Below are 13,567 nucleotides of genomic sequence, written 5' to 3'. Positions count from 1 at the left end.
TGAACTAATCCTTTAACCACAAAGTAAATACAAAGTTCTGTCATGAAACTCTAGATGGCACAGGCTAATAGGTCCTTTAAGTCAACCTGCTCATAATCACATTGTTATCTATAGGGCACAGCTGTAGTGATCGACCGATATTGATTTTTTATAACCGATACCGATACCGATTATTTGCATGTTTATGTACCTGATAACCGATATGCAGAACCGATATTTATTTACTGTTATACTTCTGTTTTTGACAATTATTACAACACAAATGAGCTGAACAAACCATTTTATTTATAACAATCAATCCCTCCCTCCTTGCATACAAAAAAACCCCTTTATATTTATACACAAATAAATAGAGGGGTCTGAGTCCAAAAAATTAAAGTGCACTGTTACTAAGTGTCTTTGTTTTAAAATAAAAGCTTTGAGGTAAAAAAATAAAGCACAAAAATTATTATAACATATTGGTGGATGCCAACTGACAAAGTGCTGTTTGACTATAACTTAATCAACCGCGATCGCGCATGGAGATAATAAATAATTAATTTCCACAAAGCGGTAGGCTATATTTATATGTGTATTAGCGAAATAATTGTTATGTAGTAAATGATAATATAATCTAGGGTGTTTAAACAAGATAATCTTGTCAAAAGTTTCATTCAGTACAGTGGCCATGCTTAAGCCTCCTGATCATCCGTCAGTTGCTAAGCAATATGAACGAACTTTTTCTTCTAGACTAATGGTGAGCAAATACAACAGATCGAGAATTAAATTCAGCGCTTTTATTTTCAACATGCACTCATTCATGTCTGTTTTATTTAATTCATGTAAAGTTACGTCTTTATTGGGGCAGGACATGACGAATTACACTACGTGACTCAATGAGTTCGTCTCAATTGTTTAGAAACAAGCTGCATAAATTAACTATATCAGGAATTTATGTCTCAGATCTCATTTGTGCATGTCTGTTATGTTAAATAAAGTTGATTAATTAAAGCAAACCAAGTAGAACATATACTTTACCTGTGCACTGAGTTGTTGTTGACTGATCTCCTCAGACGCCCGGGCTGCAATGGCGGAAATCTCAAAACGGCCACAAGATGGCGCCGTAAATCGGCGAATCCGATATTACAAAACCGATACCCGATTATGGAAAAATGCTTAAATATCGGGAAAAATATCGGTAAACGGATATATCGGTCGATCACTACACAGCTGATTGGTTCCTGCTGTATCAGTAGCCAATGAGCTTGCGCGCTCAACCTTCAAAAATGCTTGGGTAACATTTGCCTTAGCAGTGCAGCGCGCTTTCAGAAACCCTCTACCTTCCCGAGCTCCACCTGTATAGATCTGCTACGGGTAATTCATGTACGATATATTGTACAGCAGCAGCATGTCTTACTTGCTCACAGCAGCATGTCGTGTATGTATTGGCAGTAGCAAGTCCCGTATTTGCTCTGCAGTAGCAGCACAGCAGATCTATTCTGCCAAGACCAAACATATCAACATTGTCATACCCATTACCATGCCAAACACTCCGAGTTGTCATGACAGAAATGGTTTAAAGTCGGCATAAAATAAAATTCACCCTATTCACTATATATTCAAAATGCACGTTGTAGATCTTATGAAAAATTCATCCGTGAATTCTGTATGTTTTTAAATGTCCTGTTTCAATCAGAATATCACATTATAGATATAAATGGGTTGCAAACACCATTTCATGTTGACTTTAAGAGATAAATGGGACATTTTTCCTGGAAAATAATTTGTGCATAATGTCAGACAACAAATAACAGATTAAACCCCACTGTGACAGATTCATGTCACTGAAATTATAATTATTGATGTTTGTTTTTACATTTGTCTCCTCTTTTCTCTTCTCCTCTCCTCTTCTCTCCTGTGGGTAGGAGCCGAGGGGCTGCACATGTCGTCAGCCCTGGTTTGCATTATGCAGGTCTGACTGCAGGGAGTTTGATTAATGGCTGGAGTCAGAGGGGACAGACACAGGAGCTCAGGGGGAGTTGCGCACAACATGCATCTCCGCCAATACAACAACTAGATGTAAGTGGGTTTACCCACTAGCATGGCATTTTTCAGCCCTGTATTTTGCTTATGCACAGAAACATAAGAGAAACCTACAGCTGTTGGATGAATAACAATATTTAATATTCACGCAATCTTATTAAATGTCAACGATTAAGCTATGTCTATAAAACCATTGAAAAGTATAATCACAGCAGAACATTCCAATCTGTATTGGCGCTGCTGCTGACCCAGAGTGAGCAGTTGCCACATAGGTATGAAACAGCTTCACAAGCAGCCTGTTTAACCACACAGTGTTATTATTTCTGTGTTACAGTATTCAAATGAACACAGAAGTACGGGGATAAAAGTTTATAGTTCGGTTAAAAATACTGATGTCTGCGATAGCAAACAAAATAGAATAAATCACCTTTTGAAATTTGACGCTTCAAATAAAGATTGTATCAATTACATTGTTACACCAGTAGGTGGTGACAAGCGACTGTTAAAAAATGTATTTGTCATTGAATCATTCATTCAAGAGATTTGTTCAAAAATTCAGATTTTTGAGTCTTTATGAGTGAGTCATTGAATCATTCAGTCAAACCAATTTTTAAAAAAAAATATTGAATTCAAATTAATTAAATATATACATTTTAAATATACCTTGTGGGAGAATCGTGATTTCTACTTTAAACAAATAAATTGTTAAAAAACATAAAATTATTTTTTTTCTTTTTTATTAAACAGTGGTTTATTGAACAAATTGGATCTCTCGCTTTAAATAAATTCAATTATAATTAACATTTTCTTAAGGATAAAACAATCTGTCTCAGCTAATCCTGTAAATTGTATACAGGGAGCCCTTTCTTGCAAATTACTATAATATTAAAGGTTACAATTAACAACAGAGCAAAAAGTTGCTATTTATTTTTAGATATAATAATTAACACTCAAATAATAATAAAAAAAACCCCATATATATTACACATAACGCAGGTTTTGCATTAATTTCTAAATCTAATTATACAATTATTTTTCTACTACAATGCATGCTCCCCTCTATAGTTAATTTCTCTAGTGAACTAACATGTTGTGCACACTAAATAACTTGCCTGAGGTAAATGTAATGCTACAACAGATATTATTCTCAAGCTGTCTTTCCATGCTTGAAACACTGGTTGAGAGATTACACATAAACATATCTATGCATAGATTGTCTGTTTTTCTTCTTCTGTGTTTTTTCCTGTTGTGGCAGTTAGCAAACAGTGTTGCATTACCATACGTACCGCTTTCTGGATTGGAGTGTGGATTGCATGTGACTGACTGTACTCGTCGTCTGACTGTATGCACCGAACCGCGACGTCCGTACGATGACGAATACATGTACTGTTACACCCCTAATATGTGTATATATATATATATATATATATATATATATATATATATATATATATATATATATATATATATACACTAGGGCTGTCAAAATAACGTGTTAATTTCGATTAATTAATCTGAGAAAAAAATAACGCCTTAAAAAAAGTAACGCAGATTAATCCATTCCGTATTGACCTTTGAACCTGAAGCCGTTCTAGCCACCATTCAACTGTAAAATGGAGGGAGACGACTGCTGCGCTGACGGACAGAGCGAGCAGAGCTCCTCCCTCGTGCGTGCGAGTGCTGTCTTCAAAGTAAGCACTGTCTTTGCACTCTCTCTACCTCACACATAATAATCTAAATCAACTGACACAATGCTAAAAGTTCGTAAGACCGAATCCATGTTTCACGAGGCGCATTCAGAGAATGTTTTTCCTGAATAACCACTGGGTATGAATAGTGCTCAAAAGAACGTCACCTCATCTTCTCTGACAGGCGCCCTGCACGTGCAGCTGACATAAACCACACTTTCAGTAAACAAAAAGAAAATCCTATCCAGTGGTGAAGTGTTTTTTTGTGTTGACAAATCTTTTGCGATGTCCTAATAACAGTCGCGATTCGCATGCAACGCGTCAACGTCCGCTAATGTCCAATTCGCGACCTAATGACTCATTTGAACCGGTTCATTTTAATGAATCATGACAACAACTGATCTGTCCACACGGTCTATAATGAATCATTTACTCAAACAACTCTGAAATGAGAACATAAATGTGCTAACCCCATTTAGCAAGAGTGGTTAGTAAAATTAGCCTTAATAATCCACAATATTTTCAGGTTATTTAAATGACAATGTGTAGTAAATTAGGCCTACCTATAAAATCAATTAGTTAAGACTGGAGTGAGGTGAAACCAGAACAAAGCAAGTTGTTGTTAGCTAGGTGCATTCAATTGGTAGAAAATTATATTATTAGTTAATATAACTTCTAAATGCTACTTTTTAATACTTTTCAGGTTTAGCAAAAAAGCATCTTCTCTTACAAAGCTATAAAATCACTTTTTTTTTTTTTTTTTTTTGCAAAGAGGGCAAGAAAGAATTACAGTGAGAGTTTTTACTGTTTGTGTGGATGACCATGTCTGTCAAACCCTGCATTGATTCATTATTGCAAAAATTATGTATGCGATTAATTTAGATTAATTAATCACAGAGTATGTAATTAATTAGATTAAATTTTTTAATCGATTGACAGCCCTAATATATACATTTCAAAATTGCCTACAGCTCCAGTGCACACATACAGGATCACAGTGCGGTTTCCTGGGCTACAAACAGGAGGTCACTGAGAACGCAATAGAGGAGACATCTGAGCCAGATGATGTCAGCTTACACTCATCCTCACACACACACAATCATAAAAGTCACGCACACTCCCCAAAATACACTCCACCCACATTATGTGTGATCATTTGCAGGATATGACAATGCTGCTGGTGGATATTAATACCCTTTAGCTCATCTGAATGCAGTCGGCACGCTGGAGAAAATATCTGACAGGTGCTATTTTTAGTGCTACAGGCAAGCACACTGGGATCCACTAGAGCTCAATGACGCTATTTTGGAGTGCAGCACTCACAGAAATAGCAGCAGCACATTGAATCCAGAGGAGAGGGACAAAGAAACCTGGCCATGGATGTGCGCTCTCTATTTTTAGCACAACGGCAGCAATTAACGCTGCAGAGAACATGAGAGTACACACCACAAATACTGCAGACACTCAGGCGCTTATGTTTATCCTACTCTGGCGCAAGACACGGTCTGCCTGTGGTATCTGATTTGGGATCGGCTGTGTCTTCATCAGCCTTTGTCCAAAACAAGCATAAGACAAAGAACTTATTTGATTTAGATAGTTTTATAACTACTCAACATAGTCTAACTGTCTTTCTTCTGTGGAACTCGAAAGGAGAATTTCTAAGGAAAACCCCGGATACTCTCTTCAATATAATGAAAGTTAATGAGGAGTGGGGCTGTCAAGCTCTAAAATGCACCATAAAATTGGTCCACATAAGTTGTACGCTGTTGTCAGAGTCTTCTGAAGTATTTTGATAGCTTTGTGTTAGAAACAGACAAAAATAAAGTCATTATTCACTGAAAAACTTTTCAATGATTGTTCATCCAGTTCACAAAACTACTCTGGGTGTCACACTGCTTCGTGAAGCATCGGAGCAAAAATGAATCAGTGTGTCGAATCATGATTCAGATCGCGTGTCAAACTGCCAACGGCTGAAATCACGTGACTTTGGAGCTCCGAACAGCAGATTCGATACACTGATTCATTAATGATCCGAAGCTTCCTGAAGCAGTGTTTTGAAATCGGCTATCATTAAATAAGTCGTTATTTCGTTTTTTTTGGCATCGGATTTCAACTAAAATATCTTAATTTGTGGTCACGGGTGTGGAACGGCATGAGGGTAAGTAATAAATGACAGAATTTTCATTTTTGGGTGAACTAACCCTTTAAAAACCAAGTATGCTCGTCCAATCATGTCCATTTTGAGATCTCTTAGGAGTCATCTGAATTTGAACCACATCAGTAAGTGAACAGGAAGCAGGAAGTGTAAAGGTCGACCTTGAGCTTGGTTTTAGAAGCCCACTTTGTCCCAGTGTTTCTAATGATTCGGAGTGGTATGAATTACCTCAAGCTGAGCTTTTTTATGCCGACCCACACCACCTCCCCCTGCCGTGAGAGGGATCAGCAGATAGCAGCTGCTGAAGAGCAAGAGCAGCAGCAATCCTTTTCCTCAACGAAAGGCCTCCAATGTGGGGAATGTTCATTTGGATCCATTCATCAAAGATGACATTCCAATAAGAGGTCCCTGTGATGGGATCCAAACTCACTGCTACCTTGTGAAAGCAATTTTCCCCTTCATGTGCTCCAGGACAGCAAAGGGGAGTTAGACTGGGAGTGAGGCTAGCTTAATCGCTCAGCATGCAGAATTGACAGAGCCTATAGATTTCTTTATGGAGAGCTGTTTTGGCAGCCCCTGTGTCGTTAAGGCACATTCATACCTGCCATCAATAATCTAATGCGACAATTAGCTGAAGATGGATGTGACAGGTTCCTCAATACTGACAAACACAGCAGTTCTGTCCATAGACAAGGTCAGTCACTCCTGTCCACTGGAATCAGAAGCAAAAGGAGCGCATGTCCTCCAGCATCTAAACAACATGTGAAGATCAGTCTGGACTGACAGCAAGGCAGATGAGTCACATTCGTCCTTTGAGTTTATGAGACATGACTGGGGTAGACTGAAGGTGAACCTATACTAAGATTGGTTGCATCCGACTACCTTGCATCCAAACATTTAAAAGCATAGTTTACCCCCAAATTAAAATTTGTCATTATTTTTCGCCCTCGTGAATTTTATATTCCTTGAAAATCATCAAGCTTTGGTGCGTTCATTAGACATTCAGAACAACCTGTGAATCCCTAACCAGCTCTACAAAAATTAGTTAATGATTATTTTGCCTTCACGGGTACATCGAATTCATGCCCTTTTCTCTATAAGGCAGGGTCTTTCTTTGAGCACTGGGTGATGTCATAAACTAGGGCTCATGCTCATATCTGGAGGGAATCATATTATGTGTTATATTTTGTCCCTTGCTAATTTGGGATGCTTATTAAAGTTCTTCTAAAAATACCCTTCCAATGTACCCTGGTAACTGTATTTGCAAACATGTCCTTATATACCACGGCCTGCAGCTCTAAAAGTGGACGGCCCCCTGCTTCCAGTGGCCCTCAGTGAAATTCGTCTCTATCACGGGCCAATAATGGACCCTGGGCTTTGAAATAGCCACAGTCACCCTGCCGAGCTGCAGGGGCTCTCAAGTGGCTGTACAGCAGATCCGATGGGATTTCCTGAGCCACATGTGTGTTTGAAACCTAAGCCAAGAGTGAGAGCTGTGCTGTTCTCTGACCCCAGAGCTACTGCAAGTGCATTTCAGCATACCAGTTATGGTAGCAGACGCTAAGAGAATTCTATCAATAAATAATGCGGAGCGGAGATACACATTCAGCATGTCATTCATTATGAATTAAATAGCCACGCGTGAGCCACTAGCTTACGACAATCTGACACTTGCTGACGGGCTCAAATAATGATGGATGATTTTGAACTCCATTGCACGTAGTTTGTCTCATTTTTAAGTTTAATGAATCCTTACAAGCAGAATTGTGCCTTTGCATTAATTTGGTCATTTGCTCAGATAAACTGTGAGGAGGGGTTATTATAGGTCTGAAAATGTTATTTTTTTCCCCTTTTTTTTAAATTTTCTTTTGTTTTTTTGGTTATTTATATATTATTTTCAGGTTTTATTTTTAGATTTATAGTTGTTTTAGGTTTATCTGCGGAAGAGGATTAGGGCCAAGCAATAATAAAAAAATAAAACCATCTCGAGATAAAAGTTGTTAAATTTTGAGAAATAAACTCGTTAAATTTAAAGAAAAAAGTTGAGATAAAATGTTGAGAATAAACTCGTTAAATTACAAGAAAAAAACGTGTTAAATTTCGAGAAAAAAGTTGAGATATAATGTTGAGAATAAAGTCATTAAATTACGAGAAAAAAATCGTTAAATTACGAGAACAAATTGGTTAAATTATGAGAAAAAAGTCGTTACATTTTGAGAAAAAAGTCAAGATAAAATGTTGAGAATAAACTCATTAAATTACGAGAAAAAAGTCGTTAAATTATGAGAACAAATTCGTTAAATTATGAGAAAAATGTCGTTAAATTTCGAGAAAAAAGTCGTGATAAAATGTTGAGAATAAACTCATTAAATTATGAGATAAAATTCGTTAAATTACGAGAACAAATTCGTTAGAATATGAGAAAAAAGTTGTTAAATTACCAGAACAAATTCGTTAAATTATGAGAACAAATTCGTTAAATTAAGAGAATTTGTTCTCGTAATTTAACGAGTTTTTTCTCATAATTTAATGAGTTTATTCTCAACATTTTATCTCGACTTTTTTCTCGAAATTTAACGAGTTTATTCTCAACATTTTATCTCGACTTTTTTCTCGAAATTTAAAGATTTTTTTCTCATAATTTAATGACTTTATTCTCAACATTTTATCTCGACTTTTTTCTCGAAATTTAACGACATTTTTCTCATAATTTAATGAATTTGTTCTCGTAATTTAACGACTTTTTCTCGTAATTTAATGACTTTATTTTCAAAATTTTATCTCGACCTTTTTCTCGAAATTTAAAGAGTTTTTTCTCGAAATTTAACAACTTTAATCTCGAGATGGTTTTATTTTTTTATTATTGCTTGGCCCTAATCCTCTTCTGTATTTATCAGAATCTGCACCATACTTATTTTAATAGTCAAACCTATAACAACAGTCTACTGCAGTACTTGATGACAATGAAATGTAATATAAATGTGCTTTTAGCAATAAACTAAGCATTTATGATTCAGCAACATGTACTGGATGCAGATCTTGTGTGATATAACTAGTAACTTTAAACAAAACAAGGGATACTAACAAAATAAGGGATCGTTAAAGTAACAGACATTTACATACAGTATAGTCCACAAGACAAAATAATAGCTGAATTTACATATATATATAATAACCTATAACCCATTTCAAAAGTTTACATACCTTTAAATATTAGAACTATGTATTGTTACCTGGATAATCAACAACTGTTTTTATGTTTTTTGATGGTTGTTCATAAGTTCCTCGTTTGTCCTGAGCAGTTTAAAGGATTAGTTCACTTTAAAATGAAAAGCTTTACTCACCCTCAAGCCATAGGTGTGCAGTATTTGAATTTCTTCTTTCTGATGAACACAATCAGAGTTATATTAATAAATATCCTGATACATCTAATCTTTATAATGGCAGTGAACGGGACCAACGAGTATAAAGTTCAACAAAGTGCATCCATCCAAAGAAAAACGTACTCCACACGGCTTCGGGGGGTTATTAAGTAAAATATCTAAGTAAAATATCCATATTTAAAAAAATATCCATTTAAAAAAAATATCCATATTTAACAAGTTATAAAGTAAAAGATCTAGCTTCTGGCGGAAGCTAGATATTTTACTTTATAACTTGTTAAATATGGATATTTTTCTTACACAAATGCATAGCTTCACTTCAGAAGGCCTTTATTAACCCCCCGGAGCTGTGTGGAGTACGTTTTGCTTTGGATGGATACACTTTCTTCAGCTCATACTTGTTGGCCCCTTTCACTGCCATTATAAAGCTTGGATGCATCCGGATGTTTATTAACGTATCTCCGATTGTGTTCATCTGAAAGAAGAAAGTCATATACATCTAGAATGGCTTGAAGGTGAGTAATTTTCATTTTAAAGTGAACTAATCCTTTAACTGTCCTTCAGGAAAATCCTCCAGGATTCTTTGCAGGATTCCTCCACATTCTTTGGTTTTCTAGCATCTTCTGTATATTTCAACCCTTTCCAGCAGCGACTGTATGATTTTGTGATCCATCTTTTCACACCGAGGACAATTGAGGGACTCATATACAGCTAAAAAGGTGAAAACATTCACCGATGCACATGAAGGCGATGTGATGCATTAGGAGCCGGAGGGATAACATTTTTTAAATTTGATAATCAGGAAAAATTGTACTTATTTTGTTTTCTGGGAAACCTGTAAATAACTGTAGATTCTGTAGGGCAGCACTAAATGAAAAAAAAAGAGATCTTTAAACAAAATTAGAAGAAAATTACACCCCCTGGCTCTTAATCCATCATGTTGCCTTTTTAAACATAAGTGAATGTTTTCACCTTTTGTGACAACCTCTCAGTTGTCCTCAGTGTGAAAAGATTGATCTCAAAATCATATCTCTCTTTCTCTCTCTCTCTCTTTATATACATTGATGTTGCCAAGAATGTTGCAATCTTTTAATTATAGATCTACTTGTATGTTTTACATTTAAACAAGACACAAATTTGTAATGATTCACATAGTTAACATCATTACTTTCAGAGTTGCATGCTGGCTAACCACTGTGATCTTGTCAATTTCAGATAAGGTTTTGGTTGTTTGGTAGTGCAACTGACCCCCGATCTTCCAACATTCATTGATAATACGAAATCTGAAATAATTTTCTCCTTTTTTCTTTTTATTTTTCATGCATATTGAAGTGCTTGGTTATAGTTTCAGTTTAGGACTTTTTATTTGATTTCTGTTAACGGAAAAGCTATTTTCTGGCTTTTTTGTAAATTTCAATGAGATAAGCCTGAAAAATATCTGTTCTTTGGCTCCTTTGTTATATGAAGCACTGGGTGAGGAAGAACTCATCACGGTAGCCAAAGACTGTTTTTTTTTTTATTTCACAGTAGCTAATTATCCTCTTGTCCTCTCTCTCTTTCTCCCACTCTCTCTTTGCCGTCACAGTTCTGTTCGTTACATGATGTTCAGACTTCATGACACCTCTGAGTTCCAGTCCCCAGGCAGATGTCCCCGCCTCTCCTCTTTCCCTCTCTCTCACCGTCTTTCCATCCAAGCTAATGTAGGAAACGCCGCCTCGCCTTTGTGAACGTTAGTTAGCAGTCACAGAAACGCTGTGTGTGCACATTTTAAATTACAAGACATTTGCACATGCACACGCCAGTAGTAAACTGTTCTCACTATGTTATCTAGCTGTGCTTTTATTTTGTGAGACAGCTTGGTGTTTTTTGTTCAGAGCTGTAGAGTGTGTGTAACTGACACACACTTTTGAGAGACAGATCTGTATGCACGTCTGTCTGTGTGTCTGAGCATGTGGAGAGAGTCACATGTTCCCACCGTGTTTTCTAGCCTGTCTGCTCACCTGGTCGTTGCCATGGGAACAGTCAGACAGCGGCAGACTTTGCACCGATGTCCTCAGAGGATTCATAGAACAGGTCTCCCAGCGCCCGACGCTCCGGAACACGCTGCAACCCTCTAGCACAGAGTGCTCACTCTCTGTCCTGATGTCTCGCTGTCTCTGATAGGCCTGGGAACCTGTTCAAGAATAGATTCAGTTTTGTAACTTTTATTCTAATGTTTTAACAATAGGGATGCATGATATTAAAATTCTGGTGAATTACTTATAAGCTGATAATTATTTGCATGCTATGCCTGATTTTAAAACCTTTGCAAAACTTGAATTTAGGCATCTCAACATTATAGTATACAGTATAAAATGGATATTGATTTGTAAAAGATTACATATAACAGAGTTATTAAATTATTGGTGTTTTTAAAGGTGCCCTAGATTATGTTTTTAAAAGATGTAATATAAGTCTAAGGTGTCCCCTGAATGTGTCTGTGAAGTTTCAGATCAAAATACCCCATAGATTTTTTTAAATTAATTTTTCTAACTGCCTATTTTGGGGCATCATTATAAACGCGCCGATTTTAAATCCCGTGGTCCACGCCCACAGAGCTCGCGCTTGCCTTAAACAGTGCCTTAACAAAGTTTACACAGCTAATATAACCCTCAAAATGGATCTTTACAAAGTGTTCGTCATGCATGCGTCGGATTATGTGAGTATTGTATACTGTTATATTGTTTACTTCTGATTTTGAATGAGTTTGATAGTGCTCCGTGGCTAACGGCTAATGCTACTCTGTTGGAGAGATTTATAAAGAATGAAGTTGTGTTTATGCATTATACAGACTGCAAGTGTTTAAAAATGAAAATAGCGACGGCTCTCTTGTCTCCGTGAATACAGTAATAACCGATGGTAACTTTAACCACATTTAACAGTACATTAGCAACATGCTAACGAAACATTTAGAAAGAGTTTACAAATATCACTAAAAATATCATGTTATCATGGATCATGTCAGTTATTATTGCTCCATCTGCCATTTTTCACTATTGTTCTTGCTTGCTTACCTAGTCTGATGATTTGGTTGTGCACAGATCCAGACGTTAATACTGGCTGCCCTTGTCTAATGCCTTTTATAATGTTGGAAACGTGGGCTGGCATATGCAAATATTGGGGGCGTACACCCCGACTGTTACATAACAGTCAGTGTTATGTTGAGATTCGCCTGTTCCCCTGAGGTCTTTTAAACAAATGGGATTTATATAAAAAGGAGGAAACAACGGTGTTTGAGACTCACTGTATGTCATTTCCATGTACTGAACTCTTGTTATTTAACAATGCCAAGATAAATTAAATTTTTCATTCGAGGGCACCTTTAAAAATGTATTTTAAGTGAGTGTTAGATAATGCCAAACTTTAAATGCTAAATGTCAAAATAAGGTAAATGAGCATACAAAATTAAAGATCCAATATTAATAACAATAAATTTAAAAATGTATATATTTCCAATATTGTTACCGATAAATTGAAAATGTATAAATTCCAGTATTGTTACTGATAAATTATAGAATGTGAAAATAATTTCCAATGTTGTCACTGATACTTTTTTAAAAAGCTCTAATATCATGTTAGAGCTGAATGATTAAAGGGTTAGTTCACCCAAAAATGAAAATTCTGTCATTTATTACTTACCCTCATGCCGTTCCACACCCGTAAGACCTTCGTTAATCTTTAGAACACAAATTAAGATGTTTTAGTTGAAATCCGATAGCTCCGTGAGGCCTCCATAGGGAGCAATGGACACTTCCTCTCTCAAGATCCATAAAGGTACTAAAAAAATATTTAAATCGGTTCATGTGAGTACAGTGGTTCAATATTAATATTATAAAACGACGAGAAAAACTAAATAACGACTTATTTAGTGATGGCCGATTTCAAAACAATGCTTCAGGAAGCATCGGAGCATAAATAAATCAGTTTGTCGAATCTGCTGTTCGGAGCGCCAAAGTCAAAATGTCCAATGATTCGCCAGTGTCTATGAAACCTTTAACCAAATCACACCAGCAGCTGAGCCAGAGAGAGCAGTTGTCATGTATGAAATCGCTTCAGAAACAGTCTTTTCAATGACACAGTATCATTATTTCTGTTACAAATATATTATCATTGAAGAACTGGGATAAAAGTTTATAATTCGGATATAAACACCCATGTCTACGGTAGCGATCAAAATAGAGTAAATCAATTCTTCACTGAACACAAAAGAAAATACTTCATTGTGCTTTCATTGGCATGCAATGAAAATAGTGATTTTTTTTTTTTATTTGGATTTTTTT

At 36.2% G+C, this 13,567-nt stretch overlaps 1 long non-coding RNA gene across 2 annotated transcripts in view; it reads left to right on the top strand.

Moving 5' to 3' along the window:
- Positions 1–13,567, top strand: part of LOC125258262 — a 68,409-nt gene that overhangs the window by 14,940 nt on the left and 39,902 nt on the right. Inside the window, exon 3 of one of the 2 annotated variants that reach the window (XR_007182565.1) lies at positions 1,905–2,058. This is a non-coding gene — a long non-coding RNA (uncharacterized LOC125258262). Of the gene's footprint in view, positions 1–1,904; positions 2,517–13,567 lie in introns of those variants that run through there. The other variant, XR_007182564.1, reaches the window with a different exon arrangement.

This window comes from Megalobrama amblycephala, linkage group LG22 (assembly GCF_018812025.1).
Source record: "Megalobrama amblycephala isolate DHTTF-2021 linkage group LG22, ASM1881202v1, whole genome shotgun sequence".
Classification (NCBI taxonomy): Eukaryota; Metazoa; Chordata; class Actinopteri; order Cypriniformes; family Xenocyprididae; genus Megalobrama; species Megalobrama amblycephala.
This window is presented reverse-complemented; position numbering and strand designations above follow the sequence as displayed.